Below are 20,241 nucleotides of genomic sequence, written 5' to 3'. Positions count from 1 at the left end.
CTAAATCGTAACACTACGTTAAAAGTACCTGTATAAAAGCACTTTAAAGCCTCATTTAACTTAACTCTAAAAATAAAGATCTATTAACAGAAACAAGTTGTAATTAAGATTACTCTTGACCTAGCTTCTTCTTGCAAAAGGGAGCTAATAATCCTACATGTACACAGTACCTTTCAGTCTAAACTATCCCATCCAACAAGCCTGATCTTAGACACACTTACACAGAAGAGCATTATTAACATACAATAACACAAATAATTCTAAGTAAACCAGTCCACACAATTTGATTACCAGCACCTACCATGCTTGATCCACCTGATCAATTGTATGGTTTCTATTTATCTGACATCCACCTCCAAGCAAATTACCCATCCCCAAAAAAACTGTTCCTCTAGCAGAAGCAATGCATTAGCAATCAACCTCAGTCTTAATCCTTATGCTCTGCCTAAAAAATAAAATTTCCTTCAATTTCATTCCTTCAAAATGAACCTCTTCTCAGACCTCCATCACCACCTAACTACCAACTCCCAGTGACAAGCACCACCAAGGACTGAACCTGGCTTATCTCTCAGAGGATTTCCATATAAGCAAATACACCTGGAGTGCATTGGAAGTGTACTTGTTTTTAAAAGACATACCATTTTTTTTCCACGTCATACTGCACACAGAAGACCTAAACCTTTCTTCACTACTTCAAAACACTCCTTTGTTGCACTGTCAAGCAATTAAACCAAAGGTCGGTCTCACCAGCCAGCTCTATCCCAGATCAGCCTTCTCCTGTATGTGATACTCATGCAGGATTATTGTTTTAATCATTAACGTGCTAAGAAGGGTTATTCTGAATCACTTGTTTTTACCTTATGGTTACCAAAATAGGCCTTGTTTAAACAGTTGGCTGTCAGGTATCCATAAAGCGCAGCAGAGGGAAATCCACCTCCTCCTCTGCAATTGGCATGGCTGTTGGAAAACATTCCCTGATGATATCAGTCTGCACAATATTTTTTTTTTCTGAATGCTTGCTTCGAGTAACATGAATTGCAATAAACCAGTGTAGTAACTTCATTCCAGGAAAAGGTTCCACAAGAAAGCTGTCATTATACCTTGAACCTGCACATTTCCTGGTTAAGTCTTCTCCCAGTTTACATGGTTGATGGAGACATTTAAAGCAATGGACCCTCGGAAAGATCATTTCTGTGTCTCTCCCTCTTTCTCAGTCTCTTTCAGAAAACACACCACTGGTGGCAGTGGTCATCAGGACTTGCACTGCTCGCTGTTAGCCAGATCACAGGAGACAGCTGTGGTGAGATCAGGGCATCCTGATAGGAGGACAGGAAGGAAGGAGCAGTACCTGCTATCCATCGTTGCACCTGGTGGCAGTAAGTATCCTCAAATGACAACAAAAAAAAAAGCTGCAGAAACTGTCAAGAAACAGGAAGCTGTCACCTCTGTGCCCTGTACACCACCTGAGATGCTCATCGTTTCCACAAGAAAAAACAAACAAATTAGTAAACCATAGCTGTTTACTAAAAAATCTACTGTAGCTAATCCTTGTACATCCACCATCCCATCACTGACTCAGCCTGAGCCCACACAACGAACCTGTTCAGAATCCTGTATTACAGGAGCACAAAACCCACTGTCTCAGGACTGGAAACCAAGTCAAGGTTGTCTAGCCTGGGATCTGACCTCCTGTAACCTTCAGCTGAAAAACTAGAACAGAGCAGAATTATGAAAAGGGGCTGTTAGATCTTGTACTTAATTTCCTTGAAAATGCAGGATTGCGTTCTCCAGTACACCTGCCAACAATTTGCTTACTCTTATTTTAAACATCTGAAGAGTTGTGGGGGTCTGGCACTACACTCAGACAAATACAAGATACGATACATTTTTCTATTACTGAGTTTTGGCCCAGACTTCAACTTTTATTTCCTCAATTTCTCCATTTGATCCTAGGTATTCTCTCACATAAGGTAGGAAAAAAAACTGACTGCTTTGACTAAAACACAAAAAATTTCAAACACAGACACATAGTTAACCCATCTCCCCATATTCAGTCCCAGACTAGAGATGTCTGGTTTTGAATACTTCCCTTCAAGCTAATTCCTCCAGATCTGTGAGTATTTTGGTGCTCCTCTTCAAGCTTCAGTCAAATTGTCAATACCTCCCTGTTAAGCAGATACTCAGTTTTCACATGTATTCACAACAGATTCTTATAAAAAGAGACTTCCCACCTCTTTGTTTGCCAAAATGGTACCTTTTTTTGACAGCTCAAGCACAAACCATGCTTTTCTGTAATCAAATCCCATTCCAGACTCATTTATCAATTCTAAATCCCTTCCAGCATCACTATCACCCACCAAAAAATTCTTGATTTGATACCCCTTGCCCCAAGAACTTGCCTTTTCCCCCTACTTGTTCCCTTCACTCTACTATCCTGGAGGAATTGTCCTGAAGTTCTGTTTACTACAAAGCAAAGGCATTAGTTTCAAAGCTTTTGCACTATTCAACAAAGCATTTAATTTCATGCCTAACTTTCACCACTTTCTTAAATCCAGTTGATCTCAGCAAGCAGAGATGAGCTTAAGCACACATTAAAAAAAAAAAAAAAGTTGGAGTTGGGTGTGCAAGTCAGTGCTCTGCTGAACCAAATCCTCAGTTTCTGGAATCACTTGGATGATCTGTTTTCTGTATTTGGCAAGAATTGACAGTTCAATGATTTAAGGTAACAGGATTTTAAAAACACAATCTCAAGAGAGTGCAAAACTAGCATCATGCTTTTGTTCCTTTCTTAAAAGAGGAACAGAAGAAAAATTAATACCTAAGTATATATCCCCCAGTACAGTAATCATGAAGCCTATTGGTTTAAACATGCAGTAAATAACTCTATATTCTCATTACTTCAGTACTCACTTTGTAAAATAATAATAAAAGAAAGCCCTGTGAAAAATTTGGAAAGACTCATGTATCTCAGCAAGATATGCAGCACATTCCCTGGCAGCTCATTAGCCACGACCATGATTGCGCATTTAAAGAGAGAGAACAAAGCTGTCCATTTCTTAATTCCTGTCTCCTAAACACCTTTAAATGGAATGGACATAACTCACTATTCTGCTTAAGATGATCTTTAGTGGGGAGAAGGGACAAGAAGGTCTTGGTTTGGGTCATGGGTTGGCTGTCTCCATCAGTGGCCAACCCACATTGCAGCAGATGAAAGCTTTACATTCACCACCAGCAACAAATGCAGTTGGCATAAAAAGAGTTTCGTGGAGAGTATTTAAAATCCCTTCCAAATTACTTCCATTGTTTATACACAGGATACTTCATGACCTTTCTCTCTCTCTTGTTTTTTGTTAGTACTTTTGGTTTTCTTTGCCTTTTCTCATTCTGCTGCCTGGCAAATACAGGCAGAGGCGAAGTAGGGACTGCAATTAGGCAGCCATATCAAGCTTCATCTGTGGACTATCTAATTGTAAGATTCAAGTTTTGGGAGTAGTGCCATCTGAGAAGGAAACAGAGAAGAAAAATTGGAAAATGACTACTTCCTCTCAATCCATAAAGCCTTCCAAAATTCAATTAGCATGTTCTAAACTAAACCATCCACACATGCTATAGCACTAAAACGTGTGATTTTAAATATAGACAAGAAAGTAGCTGCTCATAGATATTTATCAGAATTATAATACTCTCTGCCCATTCCACTTCAACCCTTTTTATTCAAGTGGCATCTGCTGTAACCCTTTTGTACTTCAGTACTTGAGATGAACCAGGAAAATACCTATAAGCAATATAAATAAATTGTCTGTGACTGCACATGACTGTCTGTGAACCCCTAAGTCACTCAGAGAACACCCTTCTCATGCCTAGCGCAAATACTGTTGTTTAATAATGCATACATGACTAAGTTTGCTGTCTTCCCCACAGCAAATTTTTCATGTGATTTTACAGTTTCCCAGAGTGGAATAACATTTTCACTTTCACAGAATCACTGATGCAACCAATAGGAAAACTACCTCCTTTTCAATTTACTGTATGATGTCTGTAAATACTGCTGGATAGCGAAGATTTGTAGGCAAAACTCGGCAAACACCTTTTTGCTATTTTCTCCTGTAAAAGAGAGACAAAAGCACAGAAACTCATCTGCTGCATTGTACATACAAGAACACATCCACTCCTGCTCCTACACATCCTCCTTTTCCTACGGCAGCTCAGCATCTCCAGCAGCTTCCAGAGCACAGACACCTGCACCCATCCCAGGTCAGATCTCCAGCTTGCACTAATGGATTTTTTCAGATAGATGGCAGTGCACAAAGTGCATCCCAGACTGATTCAGGGTCGAGATGCCATTTCAGTGCTCAGGCACTTTAACTAAGGGAATTACTGCATTATCAAAAGCACTTTTAGAAAGATGATGGCTTAGCACCCAATCCTGCTGTACGGTGATGGCACTGATTCCTTGGAAGGGCTGAACTGGGTGCCAAGAACGTAAACAGGGCAGAGGCACTTAGGATTTTACCTTCCATTCCTAGGAGCCACAAAGGATTCTTCTTTCAATACATTCTAATGAACATAGTTTTAAGACACAAAGCTAAAGGATGACTAACAACACAAAATCCAGAAAGATACTGGATGTTGGATACAGGAGATGATATATCTGATTTTCAAGAGTGCGTAATAGCACAGATTTAGAAACAGTCCTGCAACAAGACCAGCTCCGAATCATTCTTAATGGCAAAAATTCTACTTTATTTTGTGCCCTCTTCATTCTAACAGACATTATTAATGAGACCAGAGTGAAAATTTAACAATTTAACTACATTTACCCCAGAAAATTTTTCTCACAAATGGAAAATATTAACAAAGCAGCTGAAACAACCAGGAGTGAATCTCCCAGCACAATTAGTACTTCCGTATCTACTACTTGGGGATTTCAACATATAGCTATCATGATGTGGAAGCATCCACCACCGTTTTGTTTTCTGTTTGCAGTAGGGGGTTGCTAGGAAACAAAATACTATTGTCTGATTTCATGATCTATTGCCTGGTTTGCCTGGCAATAAAGTCCTCTAAATCTATTACCAGATTATTTTGTATTTTACAGTGAGATTAAGACTAACATTAAAACACATTCACACAGAGAAGAGCAGTAAAAAATGCCTCGAAATTCAGGGAAATGTATGTATATATTCCAGGCTGAGGAAAACAAACTATACTGAGGAAAAATGAACTCAGGCAATCTGGTGATATTTATATATGCACACACTCACACGTGTATCAGCGTTCCTTGACTGTATCTATAGTTTTGCTGACTTGTCAAAGACTCTCTCACTTCCAAGGATACAAAGCGTTCTCTTACTACTGGAGAGCTACTGCACACTGCAAGTTCTGTAAATACCACATGCTGCAGAATGTCTGGTGTGGGTAAGCACACACACCACCATAATTTTTGTTCTTGGAATTCAGATCTAGGTTGTTTCAGTGCCTTAATTTCTTTACACAGTCTTTGGTTTTTTTGTTTTTGTTTTTTGGGGTTTTTTTGTCTTGTACATTTGGATAGATAGAAGAATCAGAGACAATTCCCTACTCTTCCCCTCCCTCTTTGGTTGTAATATAAATAAATAAATTATGAAACAGAGAAATAAATAAAAGCACCCGGAAAAGTGATCTAAAATAAAGCCACAATAGCAAATCTCACGTACTTTTGACAGTGGCAAGTCTTTGCAAAATGAGATAATAAAAGATTATGAGAACCTGGCAAATGTATGTGCCTACCAATGCACTCCCAGAACATGACAGGAGACCTCCACTGCAAAAAACAATCAGACTTAAAAGCTGAGAGACAGATGAAGAGAGTTCAGCACAAAGTCATAGAGAAGAGGGTTTAAAATAAAACCTGCAGAGCAGTTATTACTCTTTTATGTATATCTACAATTTCACACCATGCACAACATGCACTATTTCAAAGTCCTTTCAACTTACTTATTAACGCCTATGCATTTTATCACTCCATTTTAAATTCAAGAAAAAAACCGAATGAGGTTCATTGCAAAAAAAAAAAAAGAAAAAGAAAAAGAAAATCAAAGCTTTTGAGATGTTACAGCAGAACTCCCAGTGATAAGGGAAAAAAAAAAAAGTAACAACACACAACATAGAAAATACACAGTTCATGGGAAGGATCTGAAAGCTTCTTGCCTCTCCATCTCAGGGATGGATTTATTCAACCTCTATAGTTTCTGATAGTTTCCTATCAGAAACTAGAAGCCCCCACCAAACCACATTTTGAATTAAAGAGCAAAAGTGTAAAATACAAGCGAGCTGCTTCTACCCCAAACAACGGCAAGCTACTTCTAGCAATTAGATGAAAGCAGCGGAAGATGGACAAGACCCGCAGCCAATCCCACTCCTCACCAGGGTTGAATACGGCCGCTGCCCGGCTGATAACCTGCTACAGTAACACTGCTAGTTACAGAAAGGAGCACAGCTCTCGGTGACACCGGGATCCTGTCACCTACAGCTTCACTGAAACCTGTTTTAAAACGCTCTCTCAAGGAACGAGGAGAAACAGGAGAGGGATGGGACGGTCTCCTCCCGAGCTGCCACCAAGAACTGTTCTGCCAACTGCAGGGGGGCTGCCGGCGACCTCGCAGCCGCAGCCACCCAGCTCTTAGAGGGAAGGGGGGCCGCGGGAGGGACCCCGGCTCCGGCCGCCCTGGGTGCGCTGCCCGCACGCCTGTGCCCCGGGGGAGGCTGTCCAGCGAGGCGGGGGCAGCAGCCCCGTTCTACCCGCGCTGCAGCAGCGACTGCAATTAAAAAAAAAAAAAAAAAAAAAAAAAAAAAAAAAAAAAAAAAAAAAAAAGCCCGAAAAGAAAAATAAATAAATAAATAAATAGCCCGCTAGCGGGAATGGGAAAATAAAAGCTCAGCCTAAACAGGCGGACCCCAAACAACAACAAACACCGGGCGCCCAGGAGAGCAAACTTTCTGACTCACCGGCAAGAGCCGGTGCCGGGGGGCTCCGGGCAGCAGCGGGGGCGGCGTGGGGCCCCGCGGGAGCGCAGCCGGAGCCGGGCGAGGCGAGCGCCGCCGGCGGGGCTGGGGCAGCGCGTCTCGCCCCGCTCCCGCCGCCCTGCCCTCCCTCCTTCCCCGTCCCTCCGCAGCGCCGGGAGCCGCCCGGGGCGGGCTGCCGCCGCGGGACCGCCGTACCTACCTACCGCTGCCGGTGCGGGGCCGCGGAGCAGCGGAGCCGCCGCCGCCGCCCCCCTTCGGCGGCTGCCGGGCCCGGCGGCGCTGCAGCAGGCGGAGGACGCCCCGCGGCGGCGGGAGCGCGGGGCCGGCGGGCGGAGAGGCGGCGGCCGCCGAGGCGCGGGCAGCGCGGAGCTTCTGCCCGTCCGGCCGTGCGAGCGAGCGTGTGTGTGTGCGCGTGTGTGCCGGGGAGGGATGCTGCAAGGGAGCGAGGGAAAATTCTCCCCTCCTAGCAAAGCCGCCGACAAATGGCAAGGCAGGTGTGCAGGGGAGGCAAGGCTCCCGAAGGAGGAGGAGGAAGAGGAGGAGGAAAGGGGAGAGGGGCGGTGAGAAGGGCGGGGAGCGCACAGCCGTCACGGCGTCCCGGGGACAGCGGCCCCGCCGGGGAGGTGCCGGGCGCGGCCCCTGGGGCGGGCGCTGGGGCCGCACGGAGCGGGGAGAAGCCCCGCCGCAGGCGCGGGGAGCGCAGCCCGCTCCGCCGAGGGGCGGGGGAGCGGCGCTGGGTGGGCGGCGGGGAGCGGGCCCTGCGGAGCCGCGGCGGGAGGGTGCGAGCCGCAGGCACCCCGAGCTGGGCATCCTGCCGCAAGTTTTCCCCGAGGTCTCCCCTACCTCAAACGCCCCTTGTGCTAAGCACAGCAGCCTGTGCAGCTTGATGAGCTGCACCTCATCCAACGGGATCGGTGCTTTCTTTGGGAATCCTCCCCTGAGGAGTAGTTGCATCTCTTATCTACGAGGCTTCTACCTATCCCTTTAGCCGTGGCCTTGAACCAGCACCTTTTAGGGAACACCCTTAGCTAGAGGGTCTGGTTTTTGCTTATTCATCTCCCGGGCAGGAGACAGCCCTCAAGCGTGGCAAGAGCACCTAACCTCACCTTTCCATCTGGGAAGCCGTGGGGCAGGCAGCCGAGGACAGCTCTTCCCAGGACAAGGCGCTGGGCCCGGGGGTGCTGACAGCAACAAGTGCTTCCCCAGAGCCAAGCGCTGCTCCCTGAGAAGCTGCTGAATGCCTCGTCCGAGCAGAGAGTTAAGGAAGGCTTTTACAGCTGCACTTCTGCTCCCAAGGACAATGCTGGCTAATCTGAACTCTTCTGCTACTTGAAAAGGAAAAACCTGCATCTTTCCTGGCCTGAATTACCATGCAGGGCTGCTGTAAGCAGTCCCTTTCCTCTGCAGTGATTTAGTGCCAGAGAAAGTCTTTGTATGCTCATTTACAATGTGTTTCAGCACACTTCTAGGTGACGATTAGTTGGCAAGTGAAAAGTGGCTGTGGCTGAAAGGTGGAAACTAATATCAGGTATTAAATATTGCAGACGGCAGCTATGATTTCTAGTGGTAGGAAGAAAGTGTGATAGAAAGATCTCCTGCCTATTATTTTCTACAGTTCTTCTTTCACCGAAGCAGTGTGGAATTATATCCACAGGTGTTGGGCTAATCATGCATGCTTACCAGCCCATCAGTTTGGGTCTACCAGTGAGCACACTTATGCAACAGAAGCAATTTCCACGCCACTGGCCTCATCTGATTTAAACAATGCTGGCTTGTGTTGCCTCTGTGTGTAGTTTTTTTTTCCCTTGGCTGGCAGGGTTAGTGTCACAGCTTTAGTTTGAGAAGTGACAACAAATAATACTGACACATATTTATACCAAGCAACACAAGGACACACATGGAGGACAAAGTAAGGAAATTAATGCTCTGATTTAGGTGAGGAGCAAGAGCTACTCTTGATCCAGCTGTGCAGATGTGGATTACTTATTTGCTGACTGGTTCTTGCTTTGCTTTTTAGTGGTAGATAGCTGAATAAAGTTGCTGGAAGAATTTCTGTTAAATGTAGCCCTGATGAAAGTAAGATGTAATTATAGCTTGGGAATCCTCTTCTAAGTTATTTACAGTAAAACACATCTTTTCAGTCTTTTAAAGCCCAGGCCCTAAGCCTGTTCACCCCTAAGCAAGGACCTTTTGAAAAACACAGAAATCCCATGGGGAAATTCATACACAACTTGTATTTCACCTGTAGTGTAAACCAGCTTGCAAAATCAAGGACTAGTTAAAGAAACCCACACAAACTTGAGGGCTTGAATATATTTCTGAACTGTATTGCCTTTGGGTATGTTAAATTTGCTTCTTCATCTCATTTTCCTAACACTGAATGCAATTGTACTTAGAAACACTCACAGATAAACAACACAAGGTTTAACCACACTCCTCTTGTCAGTTGCATAACCCTTGGTTGACATAAAACAGAGGTAAAAGAAAATATTTCTGCCAGTATTGGTCTTGTTTAATGTAACTGAATGAAGCATGAACACACTTGTTAAAGTTATTTCATTATTGCAATTTAGGACTGTCCCCTCCTTTCTTGCCACAGAACTGCCTGAACAAGTACAAGCACACAAACACAGATGCACAAATCTGCAGAAGAAGGTGTTACTGTCTTTACTGTATTTCACTAACACGTTCAGCCCTTATTTTTTTATTTTCAGGTTGGTACAGAAATGAGTTCCAGCCAAGACCTCACTTTGTTATATTCTGAATAGCTCTTGGGAAGTTGCTGGCTTGACCCTGGAGACTTTACAGTCTAATTTTTTAATAACTGAAGGATTATTTTTTTTAATTTAAAAAAGGACTCATTTTAGCTGTCACATAAGCATGCATTATATCCCAAGACTTCAATCAGAGCTGCACAGACATATCTGAGAGCACAATTAGGCCCTCTGGACCTTTTAAAGCTTAAAAATAGTCATGTGTAATTCCTTCTTCTGTGGATCCTGCAAGCTTTAAGAGAATTTTTGAAAGCTGTAAATTCCTATTTATCCACTAAGAGGCTCACAGGCAATCTTCCCCTAATGGAAATGGAACTGCAAAGCTGAAACATTAATATACACAATATGATACATTAGGCAGGGAGACTCATCGGAGCCAACAAGAGGGCACAGGGGCCATGCAGCGACAGAGCCGAGCAGGTTCGCTCCGCTTTCTTCGCTTCCTGCATGAGGGGTTCACTGTCTGACCTCAAAGCATTAGGACTGCACAGTTCTCTCTTAAAAAAAAAAAATTTGAAAAAAAAAATCTGACCTTTGAATCCCTCATCTGCATTGGCTGGCAGCCAGTGCCGGCGAATCGGAGGGCAGAGTTTGGTCTAAATGCAAGACAGCTATTCTTCAATAACTGCGCTGTTAATATGCAAATCTCAGCCCTCCGCCAACTGTAATCTCCCGCCTCTGATTGGCTTCAGTGAAGAAAAAGATCCAGGTTATTTGTTAGCAGGGAAAATATGCTCTCCAGGTTCCCCCAGAAGATGAAGCATTATAAAGCCTCAAGAACATGCAGGCTAGCAATAAACAACAACAAAGAAAGACAAAGAGAAGCCAAGAAAATGGGATTAGAAACACAGTAAAAGAGAAAACTGCAGTTAAAAATTTTCCTGATTCCTTTTCTTCATTCCTTGGGAGTTTTGCCAGTAACTGCAAATGGGCCATTTTTGTTATATTTCTTTTTCAACCTTTGCTTTCTTTATATGATGTTGTACTCCAGATCACAGCAGAAGACTTGAATTTGTTCTGAGAACATAATTTCTGTGCTGGAAAGCAAGCATGTGTCTGTCTTGCCTGAGTCAGCTTTGCTGGCTGGCAAACAAAATACTAGGAGGCAATGTATCAACATGTATTGATAAATATCTTGATACCAAAAATGGAATGGAGCAATTGAGCAACAAGCAGTCCATGGTTCATCACTTCAAAAGTCATTGCAAAAGCCACCAAGCCACCAATATCTACACCAATACTGGTTTATTCTTCGCAGAAGGCCAGACTTAGCTAACCTCTGAATTTAGCAGGATGTTTTCTGTAAGACATGAGCTGATGGGAATGCTCATGCCAACTATACTGTTGAGACAATCAGTTAATTTTCCATCAGTGTCTGATACTGCATACAAGAGTAAGATGTGTTCTCCATTACATGGTATAAAAATTAAACAATTCTACCAACTCTGGTAGTGTTAAATTCTGAGGAACCTTTGCAGAGCTGGGTTGAGCTTAGGAGTCTCCAAAGCTGGTGTGCAGCCACTCTGTTTCTCCATCTTTGGCTTTATTTTGTGAATTTTCCTTTATTCTTGCAATTCACCTTTCCTGAAACATAACACAGTGCATTGTACTCGCTCTTGTAGAGATGCAGCCAGCTCTCCTGCTTCCTGCTCCGAGGCTGGAGATGAGACTAAGTTGGTAATTTCTAGATCAATGTAACTGGGCTGAAATAGTGTTCCCACTAAAGGCAGTATTAATTTTATCATCTATTTTGTCACAACTGTGATTTTGCTTCTCAGGCCTGGCAGCAGAGTGTTTTTGTTTAAAATTGATTTTAATTTCCCAATAAGATGAAGAAGGCCGGGTGCTGTTAGTGTTCAGTGAGTGACTCCTTTCTTTCCTCAGGCTTTTCACCAAGGGGGAGCTAGGTAATTTTTCTGTGGGTGGACAATCCCTCTGACAAAAAGAATCAGAGTTCTGAGAAGTACGGTAATCTTACCTGTTTCCCACAAAGCAGGTAAAGCAGCTCCTTGTACAAATTACTAGAAAAAAGTGAAGCACACGCACCTCTGGGGAACCTGCAGTGAGAGTGTGATAGGGTTACCTGACTGCAAGTCCTTGAATACCTGGGAAGGATGGAGGGCTGAGCTCAGGGAGGACTTCACACAGGGCTTTTGATTAACTTGCCACAAAGAGAGATGCTATAAAAAACGAAGAGCTATGCCACAAAGCCATTTTCCTTTTCTGTCTCACGCATTTCAGATACAAAGATAATGGGAACAGCGCAGAGAAATGCAGGCAGATATCTGAAACTAAAGGTTAGAAGGAAAAGATTTTGACAAGAAACACGTAGGCTTCCCACAGCAAAGGTCAAATAGTGACCTTCATGCAAATTAATGCCACTTCAGCTATTATGAAGGAACTTTGGTATTTTAATTTCAGAAAAAGCCAGAAAAGTGCATTATGCATTCCATTTATTCCATCGGGGATTTTTCCTTTGTGATATGACTATCTCTTTCAAATATATATAAGGATTTTCATTCAATAAGTAATAATAAAGGTAGGAAATAATTAACTCTTAAATGTGTTCTCCCTGGTCTTGCTTTAGGGAAGAAGGGGAGAAAAAACCTCTACATGCTTCAGCAGGCAGAGCTACAAGCACGTCCAACCAGATAATTGACACAGCCGTTGTGCCAGCACAGTGTTAACTCTGTTTTGAGCTTCCTCAAATCATCTAGCCTTAGAAACCATGTAACTTAATTGGATTGCTACAGACCTGACAGCTCCCCGTGTACTGTATGCTAACGGATTGCATCACTGCCGTATGATCGGGGTACGTGAGATAATGCTGCCCATCCTGGGAACTGCCACTGGCCTTGAAAGCTTGGTTTTCATCTTCCAATCACTACCAGAAAATGAAAACAACTGTGTTCCTATCCTAAGTGTGAAAAATAAAATCTAGGAGAATTCAAAACCACCCCGTATGAGAAGCAGGATATTTGGGCCAAAGCTGACATCATTGGTCACGTGGATGATTTTCCACCTGTGGCCAGTTCCACTGAAACTCCAGTTACCTCAAAGACGCTTCTCAGAATAATCACTCTGACTTAGATAAGGAAAAGTCTGCTGAATGAGGTTTTTATAATCCCACACGAAAAAATATGAAGAGGGTTCACAAGGCAACACTACATAACCCCAGTAAACTCAGAGACAGTGTATCAATACAAGCTAAATAGCAGACTGACAGATTCGAAAATACAGTTTCAGTTTCCTCACTAATGAAGCAAAAGCTAAGAATATTTGTTAGCTGTAGATGTCCCCAAGGCACAAGTTACAAGTAGGTGCCAAATCATTATCAAGTCTGTGAGAATTAAGATACCTCTCTGCTTTTTGAGCCAAACACACCTCCCTGGCTTTAGAGATTTTTCAAGAGAGAGGATTGGTATTTTGACCTTTATTCTGTCTCTTAGCTGCTGATCTCATGAATGCCTACTACGTTTTATCACAGTTCTACTTATTTTGTACTTTTTATTTAGAAATTACTCCAAGCAGGTGTAATCCTTGTTCTTAATTCTTATGCTGATATTATTGCCCTATCAGGGGGAAGGTGATGTACTCAAAGCACAGACTTGTTCAATTTTTCTCATATTAATGTCAATAAATACTGAGTTAAGTAGGTACTGATTATTTTGTGGGCAAATATCTGTTTTTCAATGCCATGGGTAATTTTCAAAACAGACAAAAGTAAACATTCTTCAAAGTAAATGACAAAAGTAAAGATTCAATTTCAGTAGGCTAGTCCTGATTTTTGTTCTTGGGGAGTGGGGGAGGAAGGTTTGTTGTTGTTTCATTTTTTCATGAACTGTTCATAGTGATATCTTTGCAGAAAATGATGTATAAAGTTACTATGTCTAGACACTCTTCTCTGAGGGCACTACCACCATTTTTTCCTCAGCTGTCCCTCTTTTTTTGCCTTAGGTGATAAGTAGTCCTTGTGCAATCCCATCAGATAGGCTGTTAAAGGATTATTTTTCCCAAACTAGACCATTCTTCAAGAGAAAGACTCAGCCTGACCTACCTTGCCTGTGAAGATCTCCCCATGTGGGACTATAAAGTCCTTCCACTGTTCTTTGTCATAGCCACATCACTATTCAAAATTTCTACAAGCCATTAACTGTCTGTTCAATACATCCACATTTTCCATGCATACTTCCATGAAATAATCCTTCATTCAAGCCTCTCTCACCCCAACATTGCACTTTGATGTTGTAAATAGTCTAGGTTTTTACTAGGAGTAGAGATTCTGTTTTTTTTCCCCTTAGTTCAGCCATCATGATAGTGCAGCCACAGGTAGGGTGGCTCTTCAGCAATACACAGCAGTGCTATGTAATGTGATGATCAGGAATGGAAAATAAAGACTAATATATTCAGCTGAATCGGCAACTGAAATTTCCATAGGCAGAATATAATTACCTGGCATTCTGCCAGGACACTGGGGTAACATTATTACTCCTACAATACTCCTATTTATGACTAATATGGAAAAAAAAAAGTAGCAACAGGATTTTTTAATTGAACCAGTGAGAACCCAACTACAGTAGGTTGCAGTCCAATTAAAATTGACAACCCACTGAAGCAGATACACATAACACAGAGGTAAATATAGAAAATCCAAGTTGTTCTCTTTTTCTTTGTCTTCTCCTCTTGGTGTGTAGGATTTTTTTTTCCCCTGCTGGATGTTTCATTTCATTTTCAGAATCTTTTGATGCCAGGAAACTATCACTGACTGGAAACACTTACTAGCTTTTTGCAGCCAGTTTTCATAACTTAAAATAAAGATGGAAAAATACATCCTTTTAAATGTTTCAGCATTGCATTTCTTTCCTTTTCTACAGCACACAGTATTAAAATTACATTGGCTGTGCAGCAGGAGATTAGAAAGAGCGAGAGCTTTTAACCTTTAATAGTAAGTGATGCTGAAGTCACTAAATCTGTCTTTGAAGCACACAAAGTGCATGCACTATCAATTGAAAACTTGGAGCTAACCTTCAAGCAAGCAGTCTGATCCCCCACCAAAAGTGCTGCAGAGACTAACTCCTCAAAGGTGAAACTACTTCCTTTTCTCTTATTTTTTTCCTTTTGGGAAAAATAAATACTTGAAATGGCATAAAATATATTGTACTGTTTAGTCCTGGATCTGTATTCTTTACTCTCACGAGTATATCTTTCTCAGATACATGGGACCATGCAAGCAGTCACCGAGGTCAGTGGGACTCCTGGGGAATTACTATTCCCTATCTGGCAGAGGTGTTGCAAGGCACACTTCATTAGTGTTCTGAAGCATTCTGGAGAGCCCTAGATAACAGCTGCTATATGTTGTAACAAAATACAACTATTCATTATTACAGCAGAGCTAAACCATGTTTGTAATTGACCATTGCTTGATTCTTTTCTGAAGTTATTGGGTTTGGAGATACGCCTCAAAGTAAATCTGTTATTTAATAGAATGAAGAAAGCAAAGCAGCAATGGGGTGTGTTTTAAGAGCAAAACAGAAGAAAGCTCCCCTGGGCTGTATCCTATTGACCTCTAGCTCCATTATTGTTTCTAAAATGTTTTTCCATTTAAGGCATTGCCACCGAGTCCTTCCCAGGAAGCTCTGGGAAAGGATATAAAGTGAGGTCTCTACTAAGCTTGTAAGTAACATCTCTGAAAATGGAGGGTTGATTTATGTTTTACTGACAGCCAGGCTTAAGGGGGGAAAACCCTCCAAGGTATGGTTGTGAATCTTCTATAATATAATAAATGGTGCCATCTACTGGCTCTCTTTTGCTTTTGATCAGTGTCACATTTTGATTGTGCAGAATAGCTACAGCAAGTAGCATTAAAACACCAAAGAAATCAAGCCAACATGACTGTAGCTAGCATATTTCTTATATCTTGGAATGATTTAGAGGAGTTTCCATAAAGCAAACAAGTCTAAAATGAAATAAGAGTAGTAGGAGAAAGAAAAATTGCAAGATGCTAGCAAGGGAGAAAAGGCAGGATTCCAGCAAGCATGTGAAACTGGATTAAGGGCTGATACTAAAGACGGATACAGCTAAGCTGAACCAGATGCACCCATCCCAGAGGACAAATCAAGGATGAGGCTCCTCAGAGAGAAGAGAGCTTCTCCAATCCCTCCCAATTAATTTTCTGTTAGAAAAAGAATAGCCAATCATGATGGGTTTTTTCCCTTCCGCCCACTCCACTTCCTACTATTAAACAAAGTAGAAAATGTAAACAGCCCTGACAGAAGAAGTATACAGACAGACAAAGATGTTACAGACCAATTCCTTTCTTACAGTTCAATATTTTTCCTGATTGATACCAGGAACAAGATTTGACTCTCTGGCTTATGCCTCAGAAAACCCCACAAATTGTGACATTCTACTGTTAGGTACATGAAGCAGTCTTGGCATCTCCTCTGGGGTCAAACTGGACCCACTGTATAAAGGAACTGCCAGAGATATTATTTTTTATTGTTGCTTTTAATGCATCTGGATAACTTGCTTGAAAAGGCAAAATTTGCTGTAGAGTTATTTTAGTCTGATTTCCAAGTGCAATCACAGTATCTGGCAAAGGGGAAACAGTTGCAAAAATATACAATTATGTCAAGTGCTTCACAAAAAAGCAGAGTGGCTGTTAGTGCCCCTTTGGAGGAGAAAGCATGAACAAAAGTTCTTCTTAGATATAGCACAACCCCAACAGATGCAAATCCACATGAAGGTGCTCTCCTTCAGTTTGACTTGTCATAAAATATGTCTGTCACGATAGTTTTCACCTGGTAAGAAACAGACAAGCAGGAAAGGATGGGAATGCAAGTTATTCAGGCTTCTATTGCTACAAATGGAGCCCACATCAGAGCAAGTTACAGCTTCTTGGGCTTCAGCTTTATCTCCTGCCAATGAAGATTGTGTTCACCTGTGCCTCATGGAGTGATTTTAAATTGTAGAAATATAAGAAGTTGGAAACCACCTCTTGACGCAGATGCTGATTTCACAGAGTATTCTGAGTTGAAAGGGACCCACATGGACCACCTCAAGTCCAACTCTTAAATGAATGGCCCATATGGGGATCAAACCCACAACCTTGGCACTTTAGCACCACACTCTAACCAGCTGAGAATCAGAAGGGCAAACAATCAGACAGCTCTCACTGCAGAGTCCCATCTTCACTCCTGGACCCCAAGGTAGGATTTTGATATAGTCCTTAGGAGTAGAGTTTTGGCAACACACATATATAGGAATTTCAGGCAATGCAACTCCGTTTTAGAGTTGTGCTGGAAAGGACTGGGAACACTAGTGTTGCTGTGCAAGCTTTTCAGGCAGCCCTTAAGATGAAAGGCTTCTGAAATGTAAAATCACAAAACACAGGTTAAGAACCCTCTTGCCACATGTGTAATCATGACTTATAAAAGGGGGTAAGGGGGACACAAAGAAACTTACGACAATGAAAGGGGTATACATTTTTGTGATTAGCAGGCAAACCTGCTCTAGTAGACTCTGTTTTCATGTCAATGTGTGCAAATATTTTCTCAGTTTAGTTTACTCAGTAGTTGGTGGCCCCGTATCATAAATCCAAAGTTCTAAGGATTTGGTACCCTGCTAGATACAGGATGAAGTTTTCATTAGTTTCCCTTTCCATTTTTCATCAGTGTCAGTTTACTGTAAGACTTTAACCTAATGAAGAGGATATTCAGCACATTGATTCCTTCCACCACACAGGGCAGTTTCTGTCTCAGTACAGATGTGCACGGGTAGAAGCTCTCCTTTTGCCACCAACTCCAACCCCCTGTCTTAAATGGCCCCCAGCTAGTCTGTGGTGACTTCTTAAGACAGAAGGCCTAGCTCCTGTAAGAAAGGTGCTGGTAATACTTCCATTCTCCAGCTCCTGTCAGAATTTCTTTGGACAACATGTAGCATTGAAGAAATTGGCCACTTGCTGCTGTGCATAGTTTCATCATTCTCCAGCTCAATTCCTGGCTCCCAGAACAGGCTGGGAACAAGCATGAGCCTAGGCAGCAGATGGGGATGTTGCTAATTGGTCTGGTTTGATGCTAGGCCATCAGCTGACAGTCACTCTGCACTTCTTTCTCAGCAGGACTCGCCATGTCAAAGAGCTACAGATATGGGAATAATAACAAAGGAAGTGGAAACAGCAATCACTTCAGTGCAGACAATCTCTTTTCCTCGACTGTGCTGACCAAATTTGCTGCAGAATGCTGTGAGGTAGCTTGGACTTGGCAGACACTTTGCAGACCAAAAGCTGTAATTTGTACTTCTTGCAGTGTCAAGTGACAATGATTTTACATGAGTGTTGTCATTTCTAATGCATTTTTGCAGCTTTCTTTAAAAAGCCTGGTGATAGTTATAAATGGAGGAAAGCAGAACGTGCAAAATAATATGCTTGGTGAAAACTACAGTGGCTCATAAACATGGGATTAGAGCTCAGTAAAGGCTGAGAGTCAAGAGAAGTTTCATCGCAAAAGCAGGTTTTGCAGTCAGAAGCAGGAATAAAAGACTGAAGTGGAAACTGAAAGAGAATTCAGGAGCATGCTGGAAACAGTGCAAAAGTTTGAGAGCTGTTACATCAAACTGTTCCAGTTTAAAAAATAGCACCAGATTACAGTGTTCATACTATGTAAGACTTCAACTTTCACATTTTCTTCTTCTCCAGAGATTACTGACTACAAATCTTAGTAATTTTGCAGTAACAATTGTGGCTTTGTCTTCTGTAATGTCTCTGCCATATTTTGCAGGCTCTGGCACAGTAAATGATCGTGCTTATACTGCTTTATGGGAGGTACAATATCAGAGATTATGTCTGCATTTCACTTTTGAGCAAAGTTCCTAAGTCCTCTGTGTTTTTTAAGAATTTTTCTGTTTTTCATTAAAATGAAAGAAAATTACTCATTACAGATCAGCCATTTAACATGCAGTAAAACAGGCAAAATGTTTATTGATGCCACAGGTGCCTAAAGAATTTTACTGTCCATGTGGATCTGTTTAATTATCTCATATGGGAAAAAATCACCCTCTAGAGGGCCAAGTTCCATTCTTTCATTTTTGATGGAGCTGTATATTTCTAAATATAGGAGATTGTCACGGGAAATGCTGGCAGAACCATCTGTAGAGTACCTCAGAAGAAAAGGTAATTTGAAATTCAAAAGCAACTGTTTGCCTTGACTTTTCTGAATGTCACCACCTCTGTCCCAAACACAAGAACAAAGGACTTGCTGTGGCATCTCCAAAAAGCTCTAGTGAAGGACACCACTGCAGGGCAGTTCTGCTTTCTTAGAGCAATTAATTTCACCAAGACACTTGAGGAGAGAGTGAATCCTTTGCTGCAGGTGATCCCCTGCTTTGCTGCCCGTTCCACTGTGGAAAGTCTCTTTGCCATGTGGGTGAGGGCGCTGATCAGCTGACACAACATCAAGCCCAGGCTGTGGAGGGAGACGAAATACTTGGAATCCCAGCACTAGAGAACGACAGTGGTGTATCTGCTAAGGAGCGTGGTTCCCAGCTGGAGTTTACTAGGCACATCTGCACAAGTAGGAGGTTTAATGGCTGTGAAACAGACCATTCGCTTTCACGACTGCTAAATCCCCACCGAAGGAGTACTCCCACTTGGCTATCGATTCAAAGTGACTGTCACGTTAAACAAACTTGTCCCCAACTATGCCCCAAAGACAACTGCCATAAAGGAATGAGGAAGAAATAAAGTGGACACGTATTTCACACTGGTAATTTGGTCTCAATAGCCAAAGTTCCCTTTTGTTATCCCTCACAAGTGTGCCTCATTTTCCATTCAGGAGAGAAAAGAAACTCAACCAATGTATTTCCAATCAAAGATTTAATCAGAATTCTTAGCTTTTCCATTACACATATTTTAACTTCTATTTTTAGTATCCTAGCATATGCTTTCTATTAGCAGATTTTCTCTTTCTCATTTATACTTGACCTTTTATACATCATTAATTAAAAATGTTAGCATAACAATATGCCAGCTCTTCGTGTGTTCCATTGCTTCTAAAAACAATGTTGCATTGCTGTTTCTCTGATCAGCTGCTCTTTTATGCTTTTACGACAGCTTTTGTGTTGTTTCCCAATGTACATTATTTTCCACATGCAAATATTAAAATTTTAAAATAAATAAAACCAAATAAAATTATACTACATGGTATCAGAAAATTAAAGCATTTGGGAAGGACACTAAAGTTTAACACTCCCTTTGTAAGAGAAAATTAGAAAATCTCAAAGGTCTAAGTAAGCATGGTTAGGAATGTCTCTGGTGCCAATAACATAAAAAGTAGTCAGAATCCCTTCTACCATCATCTAGTAATAAAATGTAACATGAAGACAAAACCAAAATAAAGTAAGCAAGCAAGTACTTACAAGAGAAGCAGAAAATTCAAAGCCATTCAAATGGAAAGAAAGCTATCTG

At 42.0% G+C, this 20,241-nt stretch overlaps 1 protein-coding gene across 5 annotated transcripts in view; it reads right to left on the bottom strand.

Annotated features, from left to right (window-relative positions):
* Positions 1-7,562, bottom strand: part of ENOX1 (ecto-NOX disulfide-thiol exchanger 1) — a 360,099-nt gene extending 352,537 nt beyond the window's left edge. The window contains exon 1 of one of the 5 annotated variants that reach the window (XM_063392151.1): positions 6,988-7,562. The gene's annotated coding sequence lies outside the window, so the exon portion shown is untranslated. The remainder of the gene's footprint in view (positions 1-6,987) is intronic. The other 4 variants (XM_063392147.1, XM_063392150.1, XM_063392148.1 and 1 more) reach the window with 4 other exon arrangements.
* Between the last annotated feature and the right edge of the window lie 12,679 nt (positions 7,563-20,241).

The sequence above is a fragment of the Prinia subflava genome, chromosome 3 (assembly GCF_021018805.1).
Source record: "Prinia subflava isolate CZ2003 ecotype Zambia chromosome 3, Cam_Psub_1.2, whole genome shotgun sequence".
In the NCBI taxonomy this organism is placed as follows: Eukaryota; Metazoa; Chordata; class Aves; order Passeriformes; family Cisticolidae; genus Prinia; species Prinia subflava.
The sequence above is the reverse complement of the archived record's forward strand: the minus strand, read 5'-3'. Positions and strand labels throughout refer to the sequence as shown.